Source organism: Leptodactylus fuscus, chromosome 9 (assembly GCF_031893055.1).
Source record: "Leptodactylus fuscus isolate aLepFus1 chromosome 9, aLepFus1.hap2, whole genome shotgun sequence".
NCBI classification, from domain to species: domain Eukaryota; kingdom Metazoa; phylum Chordata; class Amphibia; order Anura; family Leptodactylidae; genus Leptodactylus; species Leptodactylus fuscus.
The window spans coordinates 57129614-57156235 of record NC_134273.1 but is presented as its reverse complement, the minus strand read 5'-3'; the positions used below and the strand labels follow the sequence as shown (position 1 = coordinate 57156235).

The window sequence follows — 26622 nt, the reverse complement described above, 5'->3', positions numbered from 1 at the left end:
TCTAAGGGTAAGAGAAGAACCAGCGTTGATTGGCAGAATGTATAGCATTCTGCCAATCAACGCTGGTTCTGCATCGAACCTTAAACTTCGAACAGCTAGTAGTGTTCGATCAAGTACGAGCATTTCGAATACCGTAGTATTCGATCGAACACCTACTCGATCGAATGCTACTCGCTCATCTCTAATACTTAACCCTTCCAGTCCCCCAAGCTCACATCATGTTGGTCTCTGAAACAGTGAATGGATGGGGACCTATACTTAGATTCAGCATGTACACTATGAGTTTTACCAGTGCATACTTAAATAGTGCTACAAAATGATATCTCAACAGAGCCTTATCTGAATTTTTGCAGGCTGAAAAAAGTCCTCTTCAGCAATTAGGAATAGGTTTTTGCAATGTTTTTGATGTGCTTTTTGAGGCTAAGGCCCAACATCCAATGCTGTGTAAAATACTGCGGCGGAAACGCATCATATTTATTTGCACAGCGTTTTTCACAGATAGTCTGTAGAGTTTCCCTCTGAAGACGTTCTACCCCTTTATGCCTATACAGAAAATGTCAGCATTTCCACAGGTATAATTGACATGCTGCGATTTTCAAAAACACAAAAGTTTTTGAAAACCCAGATTTTCGGCTGCTGATTTTTTTTTCTGCAATGTGCCGATGGGATTAGCCAGAATCCCATCCACTTTGCAGGTAATGTTGAACACAGCGTTTTTTTTCCTTAGCGTTTCCACCACGGTCAAATGTAGGACCCTGACCTGACACAGTTTTTTTATGCTTTTTTTTTTTTTTTTTTTTTCTTCAGCACACTGTATGGGTCTAGAAAAAAAAAATACCAGAAAGGTGGCTTTCCAATAAATGAATTAAAAACTGCATTAAAAAACTGTCATGTTTTTCTGCCTCCCGCTGATTCCAATGGGTTTTTTCAAGATTTTTCAGGGTTCTTCCACTCTGGATTAGGCCCAAATGAATGGGCCTAGTCGGGAGGGGAGTGTCGCATCGCGGACTCCGCCATGGAATCTGCGTCAAGAAAGGGCAGGTCACTTCTTTCCACTCTTGGAAAAAGAAAGTGAACGGCTCCCATTTGCTCTCACAAACATTACATTGTTATTAGAGATGAGCGAACAGTAAAATGTTCGATATTTGATATTCGTTTCGAGTAGCCCCTCAATATTCGACTACTCAAATCAAATATCGAACCCTATTATAGTCTATGGGGGGAAAATGCTCGTTTCAGGGATAGGCAACGTTCGATCAAATTATACTTACCAAGTCCACGAGTGAGGGTTGGGCTGGATCCTCCGAGAAGTCTTCTCTGTGCAGCGTCCCCGCGGCGTCTTCTGACTCTGAATTCACTCTGCCAGGCATCGGGCCTGGGCAGAGCCGACTGCACATGCCCGCACTACAAGTAGACATGCGCAGTCAGCTCTGCCCAGGCCCGATGCCTGGCAGAGTGAATTCAGAGCCGGAAGATGCCGCGGGGACGCTGCTCAGAGAAGACTTCTAAAGGTAGGAGAAGAACCAGCGTTGATTGGCCGACTGTATAGCATTCGACCAATCAATGCTGGTTCTGCATCAAACTTTTCCATTCGAATAGTGAGTGGTACTCGATCGAGTACGAGTATTTAGAATACCGTAGTATTCAATCAAATACTGTACCTACTCGATCGAGTACTACTCGCTCATCTCTAATTGTTATAGATTCTCAGCTTTTAATTGTGTTTACCCTCTTTTTAATGTTTCTGTAAAGACGTCAGCCGTGTATATCTATGTTATTGTGTACCATGCTTCATTCAGTCTCAAGTGTGTATTTATACATTCTATAAGCTTTGCATAGACACTATGAAACCTGTGGAAAATTACTGAGACTGTTTGGACTTAAACCGAATAATAGCGATTTCAATAAATAATAATCAGCTATTTGTCGTCCAGCGAGAGAATGTTGCAAGGTTAAATACATCACCATAACAACCATTACTATGAATTTTACTCCTCAATATGCGAGACGTGGCGTTATTATACTACTTTCCATTTACACATAACCATTTGTAATTATATTCTTGTTGTGTTTTTTTCACTTAAAATTAAACAATGTTATTATACTTTTGTATTTGCTGAAACTTTTAGTTTAATATTTAATGTAAACTAACCAAGGTAATGTGTCCACATTTAACATAGTCATAAGTTGGGGGCCAGATTGGGGGCGGAGCGGGATGGACGTATAGACCTTGAGCTCCGTGACTACAGCCTTAAACAGCGACTATTTAGCTACTTACCCATGCCTTTCCTCATTGCACTCTGGCTGGAGAACCATCCTTCACCTCCGGAATGCCAAAAAGGAGGAAAACTGCAGTCAGACCGCGCAAACTGATGGACTTTTACTTCACACATGGTGGGGAGGTAAGCCAAGATGGCGCAGGCTCCCGCTCCGGCTCTGATTCCAAGGCCTTCTCTCCTCAGGGCTCGGCCCCAGACAACCAGGACTCTATACAAACTCCACGGAGGACCTTGTCAGCTCCTTCCCTTCCTCAACTAGTGACACCGTCCCTGCATCACTCCGAGGACGCTCCGGTATGTACAACTGAATACAGGAGACGGTCGGCCTCACAACATGGCGCCTCTCCTTCTTTATCACAGGATGCAGGCTTGCCTGCTTCTCCTTCTGATAGCCCTTTTAAAAGGCGGCCTAAGCTTACCATCCATGCACCTAATGATGAGAAGACTGTGGACTCTTTTCCTCAGGAAGATTTTTTGGCTGCTATCTCTGCCTCTATAAATTTGCTCACTGAAGCATCTATGAAACTAATGCTTACGGCCTTTTGCAATTCACTACGTGCTGACATGTCACGTATGGTTAACCCGCTTGACCGTGATTTAAGTGAGATGAAGGAACGTACTACCCATGTTGAAACTAAAATAGCGGAATTTGCCGCATCACACAATGACTTAATAGACGCACATTATGAAGTGGAGAAGGAAGTATCCTTTCTTTGCGCCAAAGTGGCTGATCTAGAGGATAGATCTCACAGAAACAACTTGAAATTCAGAGATATACCGGAATCCATAGCCTCTAAAGACCTAACTCCTTTCCTGCAAAAATTGATAACCATGCTACTTCCTGATCAAGAAGCTCTGGATGTTACAATTGATAGGGCCATAGGGTCCCAAAGCCATCGCATTTACCAGACTCTGTTCCCAGGGATGTATTGGCTAGAATCCATTTTTACCGCACAAAAGAATGATATGCCTGACCCCTTTCAGGAGTTTATATTCTCGGATCTGTCTGCCACTACTCTACAACTGAGACACCAACTCCTCCCGATTACGATTGCTTTGCGTCAAAACAATATCTTATATAAATGGGGCTTTACAGTACGTCTTTTGATTATCTCCTATCCAACCCCCACACTAAAAAGAAATTGGAGAGCGATCTGGGAGAATTTTTTCAATTTAATACTTTATCTGTTTCTGATCCCGCAACCTTATGGAATGCCCACAAAGCATTTATAAGGGGCACCTTGATTCGTCTTGGCCATGTTGAAAAGAAACACTGGCTTACTGAAACTGCTCTCCTTTCCTGAAGAAGATGGAGGTGGCGCTGGAGAGTTCTCTCTCAGCATTGGGGATGCCCCCAGTGCTGTTTGAGCGCTGGGGTCCGCCCCCAGTGCTGCAATAGAACTCATTTGCATACCAGCGAAAAACGGGATTTTAACCGAACGACAGGGCGTAGAAGACATCAAAAGATAGGAGATGAATAGCCTTTCTTAAGGCTATTCTTTCGTGTCAATGAGAGAAAAAAAAGGTTTTTAATGGTAAAATCCCTTTAATAAAATATCATAAAACGATAGCAAAATCCTTGACAGTCTGAGATTCACAGAGCCACTGGATAGACAGCAAATCATTTTGTGATAGCATATCATTTCGTGATATCATATCACAAAAAGTGATGATTTATCATACACATATCTTATATACTGTAACGGGATTAGCTCAGGGATCGTCGTCTCCTCAGATAGGCAAGCACTTTTTGGCACAAAAATTAAAGTCCAATCCAGCCAAGTATGGTGCAACTGGCCGCAACCAGTTTTATTAGGAATTTTTCAGGCAAAACAGAACAGAAACAATACAAAATAAAATCCTAGTTGTCCAGCTTCTACCTTCAACAACAGGTATCCTGACTATGAGAGCTCGGCCTTCTACACAGCTCCCTAAACACAAAATACAGCAGGTTAATTTACAAGTGGTTTCCCAGGAGCAGAGAGAGCCATATACCTGTGGGCTGACTGCCCTTTTATACACATCCTACAGGATACCAAGGGTTTAACCTCACACATTCCAAAACCTGGAGTGGCTCAGTGGAGTAGAGACACACCCAATTTCCCCATCTCCGGCAGCCAGATCTTCTACCAGGATTTTGGTCAAACCCACCAAGGAGCATAGCTTTTCTCAGTTGCATTTAGATTGTGTATAACAGGAACCTGGGAGAAATGTACACGCCTACCACTTTGCCCCTGCTCCTGTCACAATACATATAACTTTCGTTTTTCCAGCTCACGTGCCATTTATTATTCTATTTGTACAAATATTATTCCATACTGATGCATTGCAGCATATTGATAAATGCATATACATCTATTAGACACTGCTTGCAGCTGCCTACATGTAAAATAGGCATAGAAATCACAGGCGTGGGAGTCTTTTATAGGCTTCCAGTAGTCGTGGAAATGCATAGGCAATCAGGGGGATGGAGATCTGAAAGAGCATTGAGATCAGAGGCTTTTAGAGGGTTAATGCCTGCAATTGGAAAAAAAAAAATGTCCATGAGCATTGACGCAAGTCTCTGTAGTGTAATACAGTAGCGACACGGTCGTTATGGTGTTTGCTGGTGCCATACTTAAAGTCTGACCATGAGTTGTACTATTACAGCGTTTACTTGGAAGGGGTTAAACATGTTCTACCAGAGACAAATCAAGTTCATAGACTACAGATATTTTTTGACGTTCCCAATTGTAAATTAAATTTTGTTTATGTATATTGGATTACTTTAAATAGCATGTCTGGTTTAGAAAACTTGTTTTAAGCACTGTATTAGGGTATTATGGAGAGGTCCTCAATTCAGGACCCTCATCTACTAGCCAGCTTGTACCTTATACCTGAGGCGTAGATGTATATGACATGGAAAGTCTATTACTTTAAATATAACTCTGTCAACCCACAGATTACAGCTATAGGACAACCTGTGGTTTCATGATTGTCAACAACAAGATCTAACAAAAAAACAGATTGTTTATACCACATGACCCCTTGAACCGTGACAATTTCAAGAAAAAAAAAATTACTTAGTACTTTGAAGACTCAAGGGTTAATTAGCGCGGTAACGGTAGAATTAATGTCTGTAACCTTGTCTGTTGTTTATCACTGGTCAAGGCTACATGCTGGGGAAAAAAAAAATCTGAGACAGGCTTCTGTGAAAATTCACTGTACTGTGCGTCTTTCCACTGTAATATAATAGTCAATATGCTTTATGATCTCTACTTACAGGAAGACTGGATTATAGAGAACCCATTCCAGCAGCTTCCAGACATTACAGATTGCAGCTTCTCAAAAGCCGGATTCTGTAATGGCGAGAAAGCAGTTAAAAGGATATTATGTGTATTTACTAGAGATGAGCGAACACTAAAATGTTCGAGGTTCGAAATTCGATTCGAACAGCCGCTCAATGTTCGTGTGTTCGAACGGGTTTCGAACCCCATTATAGTCTATGGGGAACAGATACTCGTTAAGGGGGAAACCCAAATCCGTGTCTGGAGGGTCACCAAGTCCACTATGACACCCCAGGAAATGATGCCAACACCTCTGGAATGACACTGGGACAGCAGGGGAAGCATGTCTGGGGGCATCTAACACACCAAAGACCCTCTATTACCCCAACATCACAGCCTAACAACTACACACTTTACACACTCAATACCACCTCTCTGACAGTAGGAAAACACCTTGAAACATGTGTATTTGGCACTTGCAGTGAGGAGAGCTTGTCACCAGCAGTGAATTTGGCCCTTGTAGTAAGTTGAGGTTGGCACCAACATTTGTTTTGAAAATCAGGGTGGATTGAGCCTCTAACCAGCAGAGTTTGGGCAAATTCATGGTGGAGGGAGCCTCTAAAAACCCCAGTTTGGACCAATTCATGGTGGAGGGAGCCTCTAACCAGCCCAGTTTGGGCAAATTCATGGTGGAGGGAGCCTCTAAAAAACCCAGTTTGGGCAAATTCATGGTGGAGGGAGCCTCTAAAAAACCCAGTTTGGACCAATTCATGGTGGAGGGAGCCTCTAACCAGCCCAGTTTGGGCAAATTCATGGTGGAGGGAGCCTCTAACCAGCCCAGTTTGGACCAATTAATGGTGGAGGGAGCCTCTAACCAGCCCAGTTTGGACCAATTAATGGTGGAGGGAGCCTCTAACCACCCCAGTTTGGACCAATTCATGGTGGAGGGAGCCTCTAAACAGCCCAGTTTGGGCAAATTCATGGTGGAGGGAGCCTCTAAAAAACCCAGTTTGGACCAATTCATGGTGGAGGGAGCCTCTAACCAGCCCAGTTTGGACCAATTAATGGTGGAGGGAGCCTCTAAACAGCCAAGTTTGGACCAATTCATGGTGGAGGGAGCCTCTAAAAACCCCAGTTTGGACCAATTCATGGTGGAGGGAGCCTCTAACCAGCCCAGTTTGGGCAAATTCATGGTGGAGGGAGCCTCTAAACAGCCCAGTTTGGGCAAATTCATGGTGGAGGGAGCCTCTAACCAGCCCAGTTTGGACCAATTAATGGTGGAGGAGCCTCTAACCAGCCCAGTTTGGACCAATTAATGGTGGAGGGAGCCTCTAACCAGCCCAGTTTGGACCAATTAATGGTGGAGGGAGCCTCTAACCACCCCAGTTTGGACCAATTCATGGTGGAGGGAGCCTCTAACCAGCCCAGTTTGGAGCAATTCATGGTGGAGGGAGCCTCTAAAAAACCCAGTTTGGACCAATTCATGGTGGAGGGAGCCTCTAAACAGCCCAGTTTGGGCAAATTCATGGTGGAGGGAGCCTCTAAAAAACCCAGTTTGGACCAATTCATGGTGGAGGGAGCCTCTAACCAGCCCAGTTTGGACCAATTAATGGTGGAGGGAGCCTCTAAACAGCCAAGTTTGGACCAATTCATGGTGGAGGGAGCCTCTAAAAACCCCAGTTTGGACCAATTCATGGTGGAGGGAGCCTCTAACCAGCCCAGTTTGGACCAATTAATGGTGGAGGGAGCCTCTAACCAGCCCAGTTTGGACCAATTAATGGTGGAGGGAGCCTCTAACCACCCCAGTTTGGACCAATTCATGGTGGAGGGAGCCTCTAAACAGCCAAGTTTGGACCAATTCATGGTGAAGGGAGCCTCTAAAAACCCGTTTGGACCAATTCATGGTGGAGGGAGCCTCTAACCAGCCCAGTTTGGGCAAATTCAGAGGGAGGGAGCCTCTAACCAGCCCAGTTTGGACCAATTAATGGTGGAGGGAGCCTCTAACCAGCCCAGTTTGGACCAATTAATGGTGGAGGGAGCCTCTAACCACCCCAGTTTGGACCAATTCATGGTGGAGGGAGCCTCTAAACAGCCAAGTTTGGACCAATTCATGGTGGAGGGAGCCTCTAAAAACCCCAGTTTGGACCAATTCATGGTGGAGGGAGCCTCTAACCAGCCCAGTTTGGACCAATTAATGGTGGAGGGAGCCTCTAAACAGCCAAGTTTTGGGAAATTCATGGTGGAGGGAGCCTCTAACCAGCCCAGTTTGGACCAATTCATGGTGGAGGGAGCCTCTAAACAGCCCAGTTTGGGCAAATTCATGGTGGAGGGAGCCTCTAAAAAACCCAGTTTGGACCAATTCATGGTGGAGGGAGCCTCTAACCAGCCCAGTTTGGACCAATTAATGGTGGAGGGAGCCTCTAACCAGCCCAGTTTGGACCAATTAATGGTGGAGGGAGCCTCTAACCACCCCAGTTTGGACCAATTCATGGTGGAGGGAGCCTCTAAACAGCCAAGTTTGGACCAATTCATGGTGGAGGGAGCCTCTAAAAACCCCAGTTTGGACCAATTCATGGTGGAGGGAGCCTCTAACCAGCCCAGTTTGGGCAAATTCATGGTGGAGGGAGCCTCTAAACAGCCCAGTTTGGGCAAATTCATGGTGGAGGGAGCCTCTAAAAAACCCAGTTTGGACCAATTCATGGTGGAGGGAGCCTCTAAACAGCCAAGTTTGGACCAATTCATGGTGAAGGGAGCCTCTAAAAACCCGTTTGGACCAATTCATGGTGGAGGGAGCCTCTAACCAGCCCAGTTTGGGCAAATTCATGGTGGAGGGAGCCTCTAAACAGCCCAGTTTGGGCAAATTCATGGTGGAGGGAGACTCTAACCAGCCCAGTTTGGACCAATTAATGGTGGAGGGAGCCTCTAACCAGCCCAGTTTGGACCAATTAATGGTGGAGGGAGCCTCTAACCACCCCAGTTTGGACCAATTCATGGTGGAGGGAGCCTCTAAACAGCCAAGTTTGGACCAATTCATGGTGGAGGGAGCCTCTAAAAACCCCAGTTTGGACCAATTCATGGTGGAGGGAGCCTCTAACCAGCCCAGTTTGGACCAATTAATGGTGGAGGGAGCCTCTAAACAGCCAAGTTTTGGGAAATTCATGGTGGAGGGAGCCTCTAACCAGCCCAGTTTGGACCAATTCATGGTGGAGGGAGCCTCTAAACAGCCCAGTTTGGGCAAATTCATGGTGGAGGGAGCCTCTAAAAAACCCAGTTTGGACCAATTCATGGTGGAGGGAGCCTCTAACCAGCCCAGTTTGGACCAATTAATGGTGGAGGGAGCCTCTAACCAGCCCAGTTTGGACCAATTAATGGTGGAGGGAGCCTCTAACCACCCCAGTTTGGACCAATTCATGGTGGAGGGAGCCTCTAAACAGCCAAGTTTGGACCAATTCATGGTGGAGGGAGCCTCTAAAAACCCCAGTTTGGACCAATTCATGGTGGAGGGAGCCTCTAACCAGCCCAGTTTGGGCAAATTCATGGTGGAGGGAGCCTCTAAACAGCCCAGTTTGGGCAAATTCATGGTGGAGGGAGCCTCTAAAAAACCCAGTTTGGACCAATTCATGGTGGAGGGAGCCTCTAACCAGCCCAGTTTGGACCAATTAATGGTGGAGGGAGCCTCTAAACAGCCAAGTTTGGACCAATTCATGGTGGAGGGAGCCTCTAAAAACCCCAGTTTGGACCAATTCATGGTGGAGGGAGCCTCTAACCAGCCCAGTTTGGGCAAATTCATGGTGGAGGGAGCCTCTAAACAGCCCAGTTTGGGCAAATTCATGGTGGAGGGAGCCTCTAACCAGCCCAGTTTGGACCAATTAATGGTGGAGGGAGCCTCTAACCAGCCCAGTTTGGACCAATTAATGGTGGAGGGAGCCTCTAAACAGCCAAGTTTGGACCAATTCATGGTGGAGGGAGCCTCTAAAAACCCCAGTTTGGACCAATTCATGGTGGAGGGAGCCTCTAACCAGCCCAGTTTGGGCAAATTCATGGTGGAGGGAGCCTCTAAACAGCCCAGTTTGGGCAAATTCATGGTGGAGGGAGCCTCTAAAAAACCCAGTTTGGACCAATTCATGGTGGAGGGAGCCTCTAAACAGCCAAGTTTGGACCAATTCATGGTGAAGGGAGCCTCTAAAAACCCGTTTGGACCAATTCATGGTGGAGGGAGCCTCTAACCAGCCCAGTTTGGGCAAATTCATGGTGGAGGGAGCCTCTAAACAGCCCAGTTTGGGCAAATTCATGGTGGAGGGAGCCTCTAACCAGCCCAGTTTGGACCAATTAATGGTGGAGGGAGCCTCTAACCACCCCAGTTTGGACCAATTCATGGTGGAGGGAGCCTCTAAACAGCCAAGTTTGGACCAATTCATGGTGGAGGGAGCCTCTAAAAACCCCAGTTTGGACCAATTCATGGTGGAGGGAGCCTCTAACCAGCCCAGTTTGGACCAATTAATGGTGGAGGGAGCCTCTAAACAGCCAAGTTTTGGGAAATTCATGGTGGAGGGAGCCTCTAACCAGCCCAGTTTGGACCAATTCATGGTGGAGGGAGCCTCTAAACAGCCCAGTTTGGGCAAATTCATGGTGGAGGGAGCCTCTAAAAAACCCAGTTTGGACCAATTCATGGTGGAGGGAGCCTCTAACCAGCCCAGTTTGGACCAATTAATGGTGGAGGGAGCCTCTAACCAGCCCAGTTTGGACCAATTAATGGTGGAGGGAGCCTCTAACCACCCCAGTTTGGACCAATTCATGGTGGAGGGAGCCTCTAAACAGCCAAGTTTGGACCAATTCATGGTGGAGGGAGCCTCTAAAAACCCCAGTTTGGACCAATTCATGGTGGAGGGAGCCTCTAACCAGCCCAGTTTGGGCAAATTCATGGTGGAGGGAGCCTCTAAACAGCCCAGTTTGGGCAAATTCATGGTGGAGGGAGCCTCTAAACAGCCCAGTTTGGGCAAATTCATGGTGGAGGGAGCCTCTAACCAGCCCAGTTTGGACCAATTAATGGTGGAGGGAGCCTCTAACCAGCCCAGTTTGGACCAATTCATGGTGGAGGGAGCCTCTAAACAGCCCAGTTTGGGCAAATTCATGGTGGAAGGAGCCTCTAACCAGCAGAGTTGTGGGAAAGCAGGGTGGAGGGAGCCTCTAACCAGCAGAGTTGGTGGAAATCAGGGTGGAGGGAGCCTCTAACCAGCAGAGTTGGGGGAAATCATGTTGGAGGGAGCCTAGTATTAGCAGAATTGTGCAACGCTTATGGTGGATGAGTATGAGGATGCGGAGGAATTGGAGAGGTTGAGTACAGACATGGAGTTTCATGTTGGGGTGCTTTACACAGGTGGGCACAAAAATGAAGGCTCTATCCAGTGGTGGTTCATTTTTATCAAAGTGAGCCGGTCGGCACTCTCAGCTGACAGATGGGTGCGCTTGTCAGTGATGATGCCACCGGCTGCACTGAACACCCTCTCAGATAGGACGCTGGCGGCAGGACAGGACAGCACCTCCAAGGCATATAGGGCAAGTTCAAGCCACAGGTCCAACTTCGACACCCAATACGTGTAGGGCGCAGAGGGGTCGGAGAGGACAGGGCTGTGGTCGGAAAGGTATTCCCGCAACATGCGCCTATACTTCTCACGCCTGGTGACACTAGGACCCTCCGTGGCGGCACTTTGGCGAGGGGGTGCCATCAAGGTGTCCCAGACCTTAGACAGTGTGCCCCTCGTTTGTGTGGACCGGTGAGAACTTGGTTGCCTACTGGAGGAACTGCCCTCCCTGCCGCCAACGTCACATGCTGGAAACATCTCCATCATATTCTGCACCAATTGCCTGTGGCAAGCATTGATGCGATTGGCCCTCCCCTCTACCGGAATAAAAGACGAGATGTTGTTTTTATACCGGGGGTCAAGGATAGCAAAGATCCAGTACTGGTTGTCCTCCATGATTTTGACAATACGCTTGTCGGTTGTAAAGCACCCCAACATGAACTCAGCCATGTCTGCCACAGTGTTAGTTGGCATGACTCCTCTGGCCCCACCGGAAAGTTCAATCTCCATTTCCTCCTCATCCTCCATGTCTACCCATCCGCGCTGCAACAATGGGACGATTCGAAGTTGCCCGGAAGCCTCCTGTATCACCATCACATCATCGGACAACTCTTCTTCCTCCTCCTCCTCCTCCTCCTCCTCCTCCATTAAACGCAGTGAAGCGGACAGATGTGTGGACCTACTCTCCAGCTGTGACGGATCGGATGCTATCCCTAACTCCTCTGTGTGATCTGAGTTATCCCTGATGTCAATCAGGGATTCTCTCAGAACACACAAGAGCGGGATTGTAAGGCTCACCATCGCATCCTCAGAGCTCACCCTCCTTGTGGACTCCTCAAAGACCCGTAGGATGTCACAAAGGTCTCTCATCCATGGCCACTCATGGATGTGAAACTGAGGCAGCTGACTTTTTGGCACCCTAGGGTTTTGTAGCTGGTATTCCATCAAAGGTCTCTGCTGCTCAACCACTCTATTCAACATCTGAAACGTTGAGTTCCAGCGTGTGGGGACGTCGCACAAAAGCCGGTGTTGTGGCACATGCAGGCGTTGCTGGAGAGATTTTAAGCTAGCAGCGGCTACTGTCGACTTGCGAAAGTGGGCGCACATGCGCCGCACTTTCACCAGTAGCTCTGGAACATTGGGGTAGCTCTTTAGGAAACGTTGCACCACTAGGTTGAAGACGTGGGCCAGGCATGGAACATGTTGGAGTCCGGCAAGCTCCAGAGCTGCTACCAGGTTCCGGCCGTTATCACAAACGACCATGCCTGGGCCCAGGTGCAGCGGCTCAAACCATATTGCCGTCTCATCGAGGAGGGCATCCCTCACCTCGGAGGCAGTGTGCTGTCTGTCCCCCAAGCTGATCAGCTTCAGCACAGCCTGCTGACGTCTACCAACGCCAGTGCTGCAACGTTTCCAACTCGTAGCTGGGGTCAATCTAACAGCGGAGGAGGAGGCGGTGGCGGAGGAGGAGGCGGTGGCGGAGGAGGAGGCGGTAGAGGAGGAGGAGGAGGGGGGTGTTCTTCTCGTGTCCCTGCCAGGAATGTTAGGCGGGGAGACGAGGTACACCGGGCCAGTTTGGGAAGCAGTCCCAGCCTCAACTACATTCACCCAGTGTGCCGTCAGTGAAATGTAGCGTCCCTGTCCGCATGCACTTGTCCACGCGTCGGTGGTCAAGTGGACCTTTGTGCAAAGCGCGGAACTAAGGGCCCGCCTGATGTTGAGTGACACGTGCTGGTGCAAGGCGGGGACGGCACACCGGGAGAAGTAGTGACGGCTAGGGACGGCATAGCGAGGTGCCGCAGTTGCCATCAGGTCCAGGAAGGCGGGAGTTTCAACAAGCCGGAACGCCAACATCTCCTGGGCCAGCAGTTTAGCGATGTTGGCGTTCAAGGCTTGCGCGTGTGGGTGGTTAGCAGTGTATTTCTGCCGCCGCTCCAATGTCTGAGAGATGGTGGGTTGTTGTAAAGAAACGCCTGATGGTGCCTTTGATGGTGCAGGAGAAGGAGATAAGACAGGACCAGGGGAGGATGAGGTAGAAGTCAACAAAGTGGCGGAGGCAGATGAAGTGGTGTCCTGGCTCGTCCTCTGGAGTGCATCGCCAGCACAGTCAGCAGTGGCAGTGGCAGAGGCAGAGGCAGTGGCAGAGGCAGTGGCAGTGGCGTGAACGGCAGGCGGCCTTTGTCCTGCCGTTGCTGCCTGCCACTGATTCCAGTGCTTGGATTCCAAATGACGGCGCATTGAAGTGGTGGACAGGTTGCTCTTCTCAGAGCCCCTAATCAATTTCGAGAGGCAAATTGTGCAGACAACACTATATCTGTCCTCGGCGCATTCCTTGAAAAAACTCCACACCTTCGAGAAACGTGCCCTCGAGGTGGGAGTTTTTCGGGGCTGGGTACGAACTGGAACATCTTGGGAGATTCCGGGTGTGGCCTGGCTTCGCCTAAGCTGCTGACCTCTGCCTCTGCCTCTAGCTACCCTTTTTGGTGCTGCACCTGCCTCAACATCCACACTACTTTCCCCGCTTGACATCCCCCCTGTCCAGGTCGGGTCAGTGTCCTCATCATCCACCACTTCCTCTTCCAACTCCTGTCTCATCTCCTCCTCCCGCACAATGCGCCGGTCAACTGGATGCCCTGACGGCAACTGCGTCACATCATCGTCGATGAGGGTGGGTTGCTGGTCATCCACCACCAAATCGAACGGAGATGGAGGAGACTCTAGTGTTTGAGCATCTGGACACAGATGCTCCTCTGTTAGGTTCGTGGAATCGTGACGTGGAGAGGCAGGTTGAGGGACAATGAAAGGAGCGGAGAACAGCTCTGGGGAGCAGGGACAGTTTGGGTTATTGTTCTGTAAAGCTTCGGAATTTTGGGAGGAAGGAAGACAAGACTGTTGGGTAATAGGAGGAGAGGAGGCAGAGTCTGACTGGCTGCTGGACAATGTGCTGTAAGCGTTCTCTGACAGCCATTGCAAGACCTGTTCCTGGTTCTCGGGCCTACTAAGGTTTGTACCCTGCAGTTTAGTTAATGTGGCAAGCAACCCTGGCACTGTGGAGTGGCGCAATGCTTGCTGCCCCACAGGAGTAGGCACGGGACGCCCTGTGGCTTCACTGCTACCTTGCTCCCCAGAACCATTCCCCCGACCTCGCCCACGGCCTCGTCCACGTCCCTTTCCGGGAGCCTTGCGCATTTTGAATTCCTAGTTAGAAATTGGCACTGTATACCAGTAGTAAAAATTGTGGGTGCACGTAACCCCAATATATTCTTTGAATTCCCAGTCAGACACTGGCACTATATGGCAGTAGCAAGAAATGAGGGTATTTGTATTCCCAATATACTCTTTGAATTCCCAGTCAGACAATGGCACTGTATACCAGTAGTAAAAATTGTGGGTGCACGTAACCCCAATATATTCTTTGAATTACCAGTCAGAAACTGGCACTATATGGCAGTAGCAAGAAATGAGGGTATTTATAACCCCAATATATTCTTTGAATTCCCAGTCAGACAATGGCACTGTATACCAGTAGTAAAAATTGTGGGTGCACGTAACCCCAATATATTCTTTGAATTCCCAGTCAGAAACTGGCACTATATGGCAGTAGCAAGAAATGAGGGTATTTGTATTCCCAATATACTCTTTGAATTCCCAGTCAGACAATGGCACTGTATACCAGTAGTAAAAATTGTGGGTGCATGTAACGCCAATATATTCTTTGAATTACCAGTCAGAAACTGGCACTATATGGCAGTAGCAAGAAATGAGGGTATTTATAACCCCAATATATTCTTTGAATTCCCAGTCAGACAATGGCACTGTATACCAGTAGTAAAAATTGTGGGTGCACGTAACCCCAATATATTCTTTGAATTACCAGTCAGAAACTGGCACTATATGGCAGTAGCAAGAAATGAGGGTATTTGTATTCCCAATATACTCTTTGAATTCCCAGTCAGACAATGGCACTGTATACCAGTAGTAAAAATTGTGGGTGCACGTAACCCCAATATATTCTTTGAATTACCAGTCAGAAACTGGCACTATATGGCAGTAGCAAGAAATGAGGGTATTTATAACCCCAATATATTCTTTGAATTCCCAGTCAGACAATGGCACTGTATACCAGTAGTAAAAATTGTGGGTGCACGTAACCCCAATATATTCTTTGAATTCCCAGTCAGACACTGGCACTATATGGCAGTAGCAAGAAATGAGGGTATTTGTATTCCCAATATATTCTTTGAATTCCCAGTCAGACAATGGCACTGTATACCAGTAGTAAAAATTGTGGGTGCACGTAACCCCAATATATTCTTTGAATTACCAGTCAGACACTGGCACTATATGGCAGTAGCAAGAAATGAGGGTATTTGTATTCCCAATATATTCTTTGAATTCCCAGTCAGACAATGGCACTGTATACCAGTAGTAAAAATTGTGGGTGCACGTAACCCCAATATATTCTTTGAATTCCCAGTCAGACACTGGCACTATATGGCAGTAGCAAGAAATGAGGGTATTTGTATTCCCAATATATTCTTTGAATTCCCAGTCAGACAATGGCACTGTATACCAGTAGTAAAAATTGTGGGTGCACGTAACCCCAATATATTCTTTGAATTCCCAGTCAGACACTGGCACTATATGGCAGTAGCAAGAAATGAGGGTATTTGTATTCCCAATATATTCTTTGAATTCCCAGTCAGACAATGGCACTGTATACCAGTAGTAAAAATTGTGGGTGTATATAGCCCCAATTCTATTGCTAGGGGACTTGCAGGGTATTTCTGGGGTGAAGGTGGGGGGGCACACCGTTGGAACGGGTATCGGGGTATATATCGGGTATACGGGAATACACTGACAGTGTATTCCATTCAGGATCCTGGGAAAGCTGGGTTGCGGCGATTGAGCCCGTCAGTGCCACGTTACACTGACAAGCTTCTCCCTGGAATTTAGCTCTTACAAGAGCTGTTGGTTGTCTTCTCCTTCCTATCCTAGCCTGTCCCTGCCTACCCAGAATCTAAGCCCTAGCTAGCTGGACGGAAACCTCCGTCCTCGGTGAATTGCAAGCTCAGAATGACGCGAACCTGGGCGGCGCTGTTCTTTTAAATTAGAGGTCACATGTTTTCGGCAGCCAATGGGTTTTGCCTACTTTTTTCAACGTCACCGGTGTCGTAGTTCCTGTCCCACCTACCCTGCGCTGTTATTGGAGCAAAAAAGGCGCCAGGGAAGGTGGGAGGGGAATCGAGTAATGGCGCACTTTACCACGCGGTGTTCGATTCGATTCGAACATGCCGAACAGCCTAATATCCGATCGAACATGAGTTCGATAGAACACTGTTCGCTCATCTCTAGTATTTACCAAATGAAGCTTATTCTTTGTATAAATAAGGGTTATCCAATATTCTAATATACATTCTGTATCAATTTCTAATTATTTTTCAATATCTGTGCTTGCAGTCATTTAAAGAAAATGTTTCCATGTTTTGGACACATGGGTATTCAACATCCAAAATGTACCTGAGTTTTCATGAAAAGTTGAAATATGTGCAGGGCCTTGCTGGACGATCTGTTTTGTAACAGTGTAAGCTTTCATATAAGTGTAAGATTTCCTATACGTATTTCTGCTGCTAATACCCCCATTATAACAGCAGCACACTTTACAGGGTGTACAATACAGAGCAGTCTGCTCCTCTTCCCAATCCAATACTGATATTGTTCTGCCATACTGCCAGGAGTAACTGTACCATAGCCAACAAATAGCTGAGAAAAGTCAAAGTGACTACAATATAGAAGATCAAGAAATGTTGGATTGAAAATACAGGGCAAATACATGCAGGCAAGCGGGTAAAACACAGAAAAAAAAAACTATGAGCACAGTCAGGAAAGTTGCTTGCTGTCTGTTAATAATATCAGATTTGTAATCACACAAGCAACCAGAAGTAGATTCAAATACATAGAAGACTTTTTTTCTCACATTGTAGCCTATAAAATTTACAGAACTTTTTATCCTTTGCATGGAGCCAAATTTTTCAGGCAAACATGTGTGGAGACAGAGGAAAACCAACCTTTCCCATTTGCATTTACTGTATGAAGAGAGAAAAGAACCCCCCTTCCCTTCACTCACTGTGATTCTGTCTTGCTTAACTGATGTATCTATGGATGAGCCTTTACTAGCAACAGAAAGTGAACTGTAAAGTAACTGGAAGAGAGACATGTAGTGGCAGGAACTTTGGAGAGGTTTTCAAATGCATTTCATTTTGGTGAAAAATCACATGCTCTATAAATTGAGACTAGTTTAGTGACCATTTAAGAATGTACAACCCTGGTGACTGCATTGTACCCGTGACCGGTGACCAGACCTAGACACTAGCAGATCATGCTAAACATCATGCAAAGTTGTCAGTAGGTTTGTTTCTTCTTTATGACAATGTGCCAGTCTCACAAATCACAAGCTACTATCAGGGATTATGGCTTCATGTAGTTTACCATCCACCCTACCGTCCAGACCTGGCTCCCAGAAACTACTTTTTCTTTCATAACCTGAAGAGCTTTCTGAGTGGGCAATGATATCTTAATGACAGTAACGAAGTAAGACGTAAGTAAGTACGACAGTAATGACGTAAGAGAGAACTTGTACCTATCATTTGATTTGCATGAAAGGGGTAGAAGCCTATTTGGGCACGGAATACCAGGTCGAGTGACGTATTTTTCATTACCAGTCAATAGTCAGAATGATACACATACAGTAGGCTCGGCCCAGTCACTCCTTTGCAATATATAGTATAATTTTTCCCACAGTGCATACACTATATGCACTAAGGTATTTGTGCACATAAACATTACACCTACTGATGTTTTTTTTGTTTTTTTTTTTTTATTATAAAACTCTTTATTTATAAACTGGGCTGCAGTCACAGTAGAACAGAAAACGGCCTTCCCAAAACTGTTTCCACAAAGTTGGAAACAAACAATTGACCAAAACATTGATACTCATGCATGGAAATATAATGCAAACCTTCTTCAGCTTAATCTGCTTCATCCCCTGAAAGTCACATTTCTTACATGCCTTTCTTCCTTTTGTAACATTGTTCATCTAAGAAGTGAAAATAGTATAAAAAAAATCAGTTTATTAAAGCTAAGAAAACAGAATTTTGAAATAACTTATCTTCAACGCTACGTGAAATAATTTTTCTTCAGAACAATTTTGATACTAAATTAGTAGGAAATTGAAATGTAATAGGACTATAATGTAAGACTACAAGAAACCTGTGACAGCAGATGGAAAAATGTAAGTTGTGTATCTACACAATTATATGGATAAGGTGGTTTAGGATTATATATGTATACTGCACAATTATTTAGGGTGATATATATGAATATGTTTTAAGTTACAGTACAGTGGAAAAACCCTTGCCATGCACTGATAATACCAAAGATTCTTTAAGGATAAGGCTCCATGTAGTGGGCAGCAGCAAAAAAGTGCTAAGCGAAAAACCACAGGGCAACGCAGCGCTTTTCACAGAAATTCTGCAGAGGTTTCCTCTGCAGTCTTTCTGGTTCCATTATACCTATAGGGAAACCACAATGACTTTGGAAATTGCAGCATATCCGCTGTGAATATTTTTCTGCAATGTGTGGAAGGGATTCGCTACAATCTCATCCACTTTGCGGTGACTGAAAAATACCGTAGTTTTTGCAAAGCCGTTTCTGCCATGGTGGGGCCATGGCCTAATAACTACTGTGCAACACCCTACATAATGCATGTTAACATATGTCAGTTGAATGTCAGTCGTAAAGCTGGTGCATTAAATATTAAAGGGGTTTTCCCATCTCAGTGTCTCAGTAGTCTGCCTGCAGTGTCTGCTTCTCACTTCCTGTATTTCTCCCTCCTCCTCCCTCCTGCTGAACAGGACACAGAACACTTATAGAGATCAGATGCAGATATATATTCAGATGCTTGTACAGATCGGACTCAGTGTTATCTGTGAGTTTACATAGAGAGATAACAGACTCAGCTTCATCAGCAAAATGCAATTAGCTGAACAAATTATCCTCTCGGCAATAGCAGTAAGTCATGTCACTTGTCCTATAGGTCCGTGGTTATAGAAACACTGTGTAAACAATGGGAGGAATAAATTCACATACCAGGCAAACAAAGCAGAATTTCTAAAGCCATATATTTAGGAAAAGGCTTCAATTTACATAAGTTACCAGAATAGATAGAGCTGGGACAACACCTTTAACATTAAATAACATTGTTAGGGTGCATTCACACTAAGTATATGCTGAGCTGATTCTGAACGTAAAACACATTCAGAATCAGTGCGTACATAGCAGATCCTATTCATTTCAATGGGAGCCGCCATACGAGCACTCCCCATTGAAATGAATGGGTTGCTTTTTTTCCCTATTGGTTTCAATGTGTCAACCGTAAGATCCAGACTGGGACACTATAACACTACTTGCAACTGCAACGGCATGTTAAGGTGCTACTATCCTTAATGTCCTAACTCCTGTGGAAAGTGGCACATTCCCACCATTATCAATGTCAGTAAGTGCCTCTGATAGCAGTTCCACCGGGAGCAATATACATTATAACAGAGGCAATTTCTGCAATCACAACAGTTGCTATACTGTATATATATATTGCTTGCAGTATTGTATTTTCAAGTTAATCTGTCCAGTATATTCCTGCCAACTTTAATCAGTGCTGATAAATATTGTATTTTGTTTAACTAGCAGAAAAATTCCTGCTCTACACTTTTTTCTGTCTGCTAGGTTCCTGATATGTAAAATGATGATCCCAGAGCATATGTTGTTATTATCTGCAAAAGTAAATGCATTTTCCTTAGGGAACAACAAGAAAATGATTCTACTGTATCAGAGTCTAGCAAAACAATTCAGCAAAAATCATATTTTGAAATAATGTTCTCAAAATTTCAGATTTAGGCAAATCTGAATCTTTAGGGATTCATATGAGACAATTTTTTTTTTCAAATGGTGGTGTTACTTTTAGTCATTGATAATAAACCAATAGCTACAGGTGTCATTGGATGATTTAGATCATATGATATGATATATATGATATGAAGGTTACTCTTGGTCACTAAAACTAGATTTTTTACCTACTTCATTGGGCTATTTCACTGAGATTCTGTCTTCCTAATTACATCAGGGAAGACAGGCTTGCACATTCCAGTGAGCGCCCTCTATTGGTTTGCAACACTGAGGCACCTGACTTCCTAATTACATCATGGAAGACAGATTTGCATATTCTTCCCATAGTCCCTTGCAAAGTGGAGTGCTAAAGGCTTAATAAGTCTCTACACACCTATATGGTGGTCTCTTCCCAAGGAGTGATGATACCCCCCTTACCCTGTCTAAGCCTCTCACCTCTACCAGGTTAGTCTCCTCTACACCGGGCTGATGAGATGCAATAACATCGAAACGGCCGTCCTCGGTTGAGAGATTATACCTGGTAATAATCCTAGCATCAAAGGCCTCTTGGAAGGTTGAGCATGATGTTAAAGGGAGCAAACCTTCTTTGGGTTATTTCACTGAGATTCTGTCTTCCTAATTACATCAGGGAAGACAGACTTGCACATTCCAGTGAGCGCCCTCTATTGGTTTGCAACACTGAGGCACCTGACTTCCTAATTACATCATGGAAGACAGATTTGCATATTCTTCCCCTAGTTCATTCTCTGAGAGTAATCTGTTGGACGGCATCTAAACAACTGTAAGCAGATTAGTTCATGTACTATGACAGCTTACTTCTGGTTGCTAAGATTACTAGTTACTAGTTGGGCTTATTTGGAAATATGTTACGATCACACGTCTATAAATTTTAATAAAAATATGGGGGCCACACGGTGGCTCAGTGGTTAGCACTGCAGCCTTGCAGCGCTGGAGTCCTGGTGTTCAAATCCCACCAAGGGCATAAAACCATCTGCAAGGAGTTTGTATGTTCTCCCCGTGTTTGCATGGATTTCCATCCCATATTCCAAAAAAGACATGCTGATAGGGAAAAATGTACATTGTGAGCTCTATGTGGGGCTCACAATCTACATAAAAAAAAAAAAAAATTATTAAAAATATTTTCAGGTATTTTGGACACTGAATCTGCCACCTAATTTGAGCAATTCTGACCAGGACTCTTGCTTGATCTTTATTCCAATTCTGGATACAGCGAGTGATAAAAACAACACCTACACATATCAGACAACATTGCTGTCCGTTAATGGCGGCATCATATATTAAAGCGCTAATGTTATATCTCTGAATGTAAAAGAGCACTAAGATCACAGTGATATTTGCTAGGTTACTTTACTGCTAAGTTGCAGTGCAATATCCTTCTAGAAGCACACCAAGATTTACAGCTTTACTTACTGGTTCTGACACAGTTTACTTGTCCTTGTCTGTAGCAGTTTTATCCTTTCTTTATCTGTCTTTTTCTATGTTTGCTTTTATTATGGACTGCCGTTAATTTACCTTTATCTGTCTACCCTTATCCAAGGCAGCTTAGTTCTTTTTAACTTTTTCTAGTTTATATAGATGTGTCCTTCCTTATCTTTCTATTTGGTAAGACATGTCGAGATAAAGATGTATCCTTGTTTATTTTTCTAAAATTTAACAATTTCCCATTAAACCAATGTAATACAATATTGTGACATGTTACCGAAATGCTTATAAAGGCGATCATTCACAACATATCCACGCATCATAGACATACAGTATGTAGAATTTCACTTCATGGCTCAATATTGCAAAACCATATTGGTTTATCAAAAATAATGTAAAGTTGCACATATTTGGACGACTTCAAACAAGAGGAAAGGAAGGGCACATTTGTGTTTTTAAATATTTTAAAGACACAATGTTTTTGCAATATTGTATCATAAAATGATATGCTAAACATGTATACGGGCACCCTGTAGTTAACTTGTGAATTGCTGCTTCTTCACCAATGCTTGTGTTATTTAGCCTCAGGTTAAACAGGAATTCCCCTCTTTAAAGGCATAACAAATAAGACATTCATGTAATGACTGTATAATATCGGCCTCAATTGACCAACGTTCACATTAGCCCCGGGCTCTCAGTCATTTGGGTATATTGGGGGACCTGAACAATGGAGAGCTGGACTAATACAACAGTGGTTTCACATGGACATCGGTAGATCCTATTGACTATAATTAGGGTACACCAGGGGTCCACCGATCTAAAACGTGCAGGACTTTTTTCTCCACTGATTTTTGGCGGTCTCTGTAACAGTCTACAATGGAAATATTGACACAAATTTGAACCCATTCTTAGGAAATGTATCTACTGTCTATGTCACTAAATGCAAGAAGGAAGTATTCGGATTGTTGAAGAAGTTTCTGGCCGCCTAGTTGACCACAGGCCAAGGATGAATACATTGTGTGTGAAAAATAATATCTCACCATGGCAGATATTTTTTTTTTTTTATTGGCCATGTTTAAATGTAATCGTTTAAGGATCACTTTTTTACACTGGTCCTTTATTGATATTACAGCTCTAATTATTGAGTAACTAGGCAGATTGTGAAAGCATACATATTGGGGCAATACTGTGATCACTGCAATGAAATGCAGAATCATGCATCAATTCGATTGTAGCACTTACCTTAATATTATAGGCAGGATTCGACATATTTACAAACTCACTTGGAGTACCAACTTAAGCCGCCCCCCCCCCCCCCCCCCGTTTAAATTGGGGTTCTTGCAATGCAAATATATTCTTTATATCAACAATCAAAGAGAAAAAAAAAGCCGCTCTACCCCAAAATAGTCCAAGGAATAACTATATATAAGTAGGGCTGCGCGGTAATCCCAGAAAATCACAGACTGATAGGATGTACAAAATGTGAGTTCAGTAAAAACATCCAGCATGCCCAAAGTCATAAATGATAAAATATAACTTTTACTTCATAGCAAGTTAAAACATCTTACAACATGGATCCAGGATGAGAAGATAAGAAAAGCCTACACGTTTCGAAACCTACATTGCAGTCTCTTAGTCATAGCATAGCATAGCATAGGGCCTGGCACTTTTTATTATAACTATTAATGGTCAATTACAAAGTTAATGCAGCAAATGAACAGCACTCCAAAAATAAATCAAAAAAAGGTGAGGATTAATTCCATTTATTCCAAACTTACCTTTTTTGACTTATTTTTGGAGTGCTGTTCATTTGCTGCATTATCTACATATGGTCATATGCCTTATCACTTGGAACTTGCACCCACTGACCGGGTCAGGTCATTTCTGGTGCGGTTCTATACAACTATTTTTGCAATTACAAAGTTAGTTATTATTACTTTTGCGATTGACCATCAATTTTCATATTGAGATAGTTTTGTTTTGTCATTGACTCTCTATTCAGTGATGTAATTTTAGTCTATTTTGTTTTTTTCTTAACTTTTTCTTACATTGTTTTGTGTTGTCACTATTCAAGTTTTATTATACTTTATAGTAGACTATGGACAGAATAGGGATTCCATTATTTTAAAAAAATATATTTTACACTATGGTGACAGGGCCATTTTAACGCATTGATGTACCCACTGCAAAGGTTTCATAAGTGAGTGTCCTCCCTATCACCTGACATACCTGATTAGCACACATTATTATGGCCCCTCAGTTGTTCCCACATAGTGTAATGACCCTTAGTGGCCCTCACACAGTATAATGCAATGGCATCACATAGCATCCCCCCAGTGGCCCTTCAGACATTATATTATAGTGTCCTGCTTCTGGTTACCCCCACAGTTTCATGTCCCATTCAAGGTATGTCCCTTTTTAAATTGCCCCCAATGTTTCATGTCTTTCTTCAGGTTCCCCATCCCCCAGTTTCATATTCCCCTCCAGGTTGCCCTCATATTTTGATTTTCCTCTCCGGTTGCCTCAACAGTATATATATATATATATATATATATATATATATATATATATATATATATATATATAGATAATATCACTTAATAAGAAGAGACCACCTATTAGGTGTGTGGAGACTTATACAACCATAGTCACTGCACTGTAAGGTATCATGGGAGGAATATGTAAATCTGCCTCCCAAGATGTAAATAGGAAGACAGTGCCTCTGTTGTGCTGCCTTCTATGGGAAGCACCCTGAACATCATGCCCGACTTTCCAAGAAGCCTTTACTGCATAATGTGGGATTTTTACCAAGTTAGTTTCTCAGCTACGGACAGCCGTTTCGGTCTGGTCGGACCTCGTCAGCGCAACGTAGAGAGAACTGATTTGGTAAAAGTGAGAAGCTGAGAGACCAGATTATGGGGATAATGTCACTCCCTAAGGAGAGACCACCTATTAGGTGTGTGAAGAGGACCGTCTGTAGCTGAGAAACTAACTTGGTAAAAACCCCACATTATGCAGTAAAGGCTTCTGGGAAAGTTGGGCATGATGTTCAGGGGGCTTCCCATAGCGGGCACCATAACAGAGGAACTGTCTCCCTATTTACATCTTGGGAGACAGATTTGCATATTCCTCCCAGTATATATATATATATATATATATATATGTATATATATATATATATATATATATATATATATGCGCTCATCTAGCCTGTTCTCCTGTTCTTCCTGTTCACTTGGAGAGGGAGTAATTTTTTTTGTTATGGCACATAGTTTCATAGTTCTGGTATTTTCTGAGGCAGCAATATTTTTTTGTTTATTTTATATGTTAAATTAAGGAGTGGTTTGATTTTTTTTTTACATGTTTTGAAACAATTTTTTTGTTTATTTTTTAACTCTTTTTGATCACTCATGCAATATACTGCCTCACTATCATCTGTGCCACTCCCCTGCTATATCCCCATTATATAAACCCCCCTCATTATTAACATTCTTGTCTTATATCTCCCCTTCACTGTACCACCTTTCTTTCTATAATGCAAGATACTCCACAAAAACTCTAGAAGTTTGCATTTTTTTGCACATGGTGAACATGAGAAAGCAAGAAACAATGGGTGGAGTGAGTCTACTCCTACCCTACCTCTGTTCCAGACTGAAGAGGGTCCTGTGGCAGAAGGAGGTCACATCTGCTCTGCATTTTCCATGTCTGTCTGTAAGTCTTAGTGACATGACTGATGCTGAGCTGAATCATGTGGTTGAGAGAAAACCAGTGGCAGCCCCATAAAAGTGACTCCAATCTGCTACCTGAGACAAGAGGCTCATCTCACCTCATGGCAGATGCAACCCTGCTGTCCAGACATCTGTTGAACTTTGCTACAGTATATTACCACACTTAATAGCAGTGGCGTAACTACCGCCATAGCAGCAGAGGCAGCTGCCACAGGGCTCGGGACATTAGGGGCCAGTCACAGCCGGTACCGCTGCTATCATTATACTCGGGGGTCTTTTTGGTCCCCTGAGTATAATGATCGGCAGACCAGGAGAGGTAAGAAACATAAAAAACACTGTTATTTACCTCTTCATGATCCGGGCAGGCTTCAGCCTAGGCGTCTGACGTTTCATTACCCTGACCTGCGTCCCGGGTCACGTGACGTTTGACATAATTGAAGATGGACTACTTCGGAGGCCGACAGCATAGGAGACAGGAGATAGATGAGTAACAGAGGTTTTTTTTTATGTTTTTCTCCCCCTGGGTCTCCGATTATTATACTCTGGGGTCTGAAAAGACCCCAGAGTATAAAAATTGTTTATGGGTGTCCACTATGGGCTATAATACTGTGTGCAGGGGCCACTATGGGGTACAATACTGTGTGCAGGGGCCACTAAGGGGGATAATACTGTGTGGAGGGGCCACTATGGGGGATAATACTGTGTGCAGGAGCCACTATGGGGCATAATACTGTGTGCAGGGGCCACTATGGGGTACAATACTGTGTGCAGGGGCCACTATGGGGGATAATACTGTGTGCAGGAGCCTCTATGGGGCATAATACTGTGTGCAGGGGCCACTATGGGGGATAATACTGTGTTCAGGGGCCACTATGGGGGATAATACTGTGTGGAGGGGCCACTATGGGGGATAATACTGTGTGGAGGGGTCACTGAAGGACATAATAGTGTGTGCAGGGGCCACTAAGGGACATAATACTGTGTGCAGGGGCCACTATGGGGCATAATAGAGGAATGCGTAGGAGGGGATCGGTCGAGGTCAAAAGTTCGCCACAAGGCCCCGCCATTCCTAGTTACGCCACTGCTTAATAGCTATCCCAACTTTTAATCCTGCTTCCCCTACTGACAATGCTGTACTGCTGCACCTATTACTGTCTTTATTTCCGAGGTGTCTAATATCTGTAGGTGGTGTATTGCCCAAAGGCACCAGATACTATACTACAACAAAAAAGTGCCATAACTATAGTGTATTTGCAAATAATGGTATTATAACTGTAATGTCACTGAAAATAATAGTGACATACACCAATATACTGTAGAGTCTTCACAAAGTAAAGCCACAGACAAATAAGATAAGATAATC

The 26622-nt window shown here is 44.4% G+C and overlaps 1 protein-coding gene across 2 annotated transcripts in view; it reads left to right on the top strand.

Moving 5' to 3' along the window:
* KCNT2 (potassium sodium-activated channel subfamily T member 2) overlaps positions 1–26622 on the top strand; it is a 574767-nt gene that overhangs the window by 60457 nt on the left and 487688 nt on the right. The window lies entirely within an intron of this gene.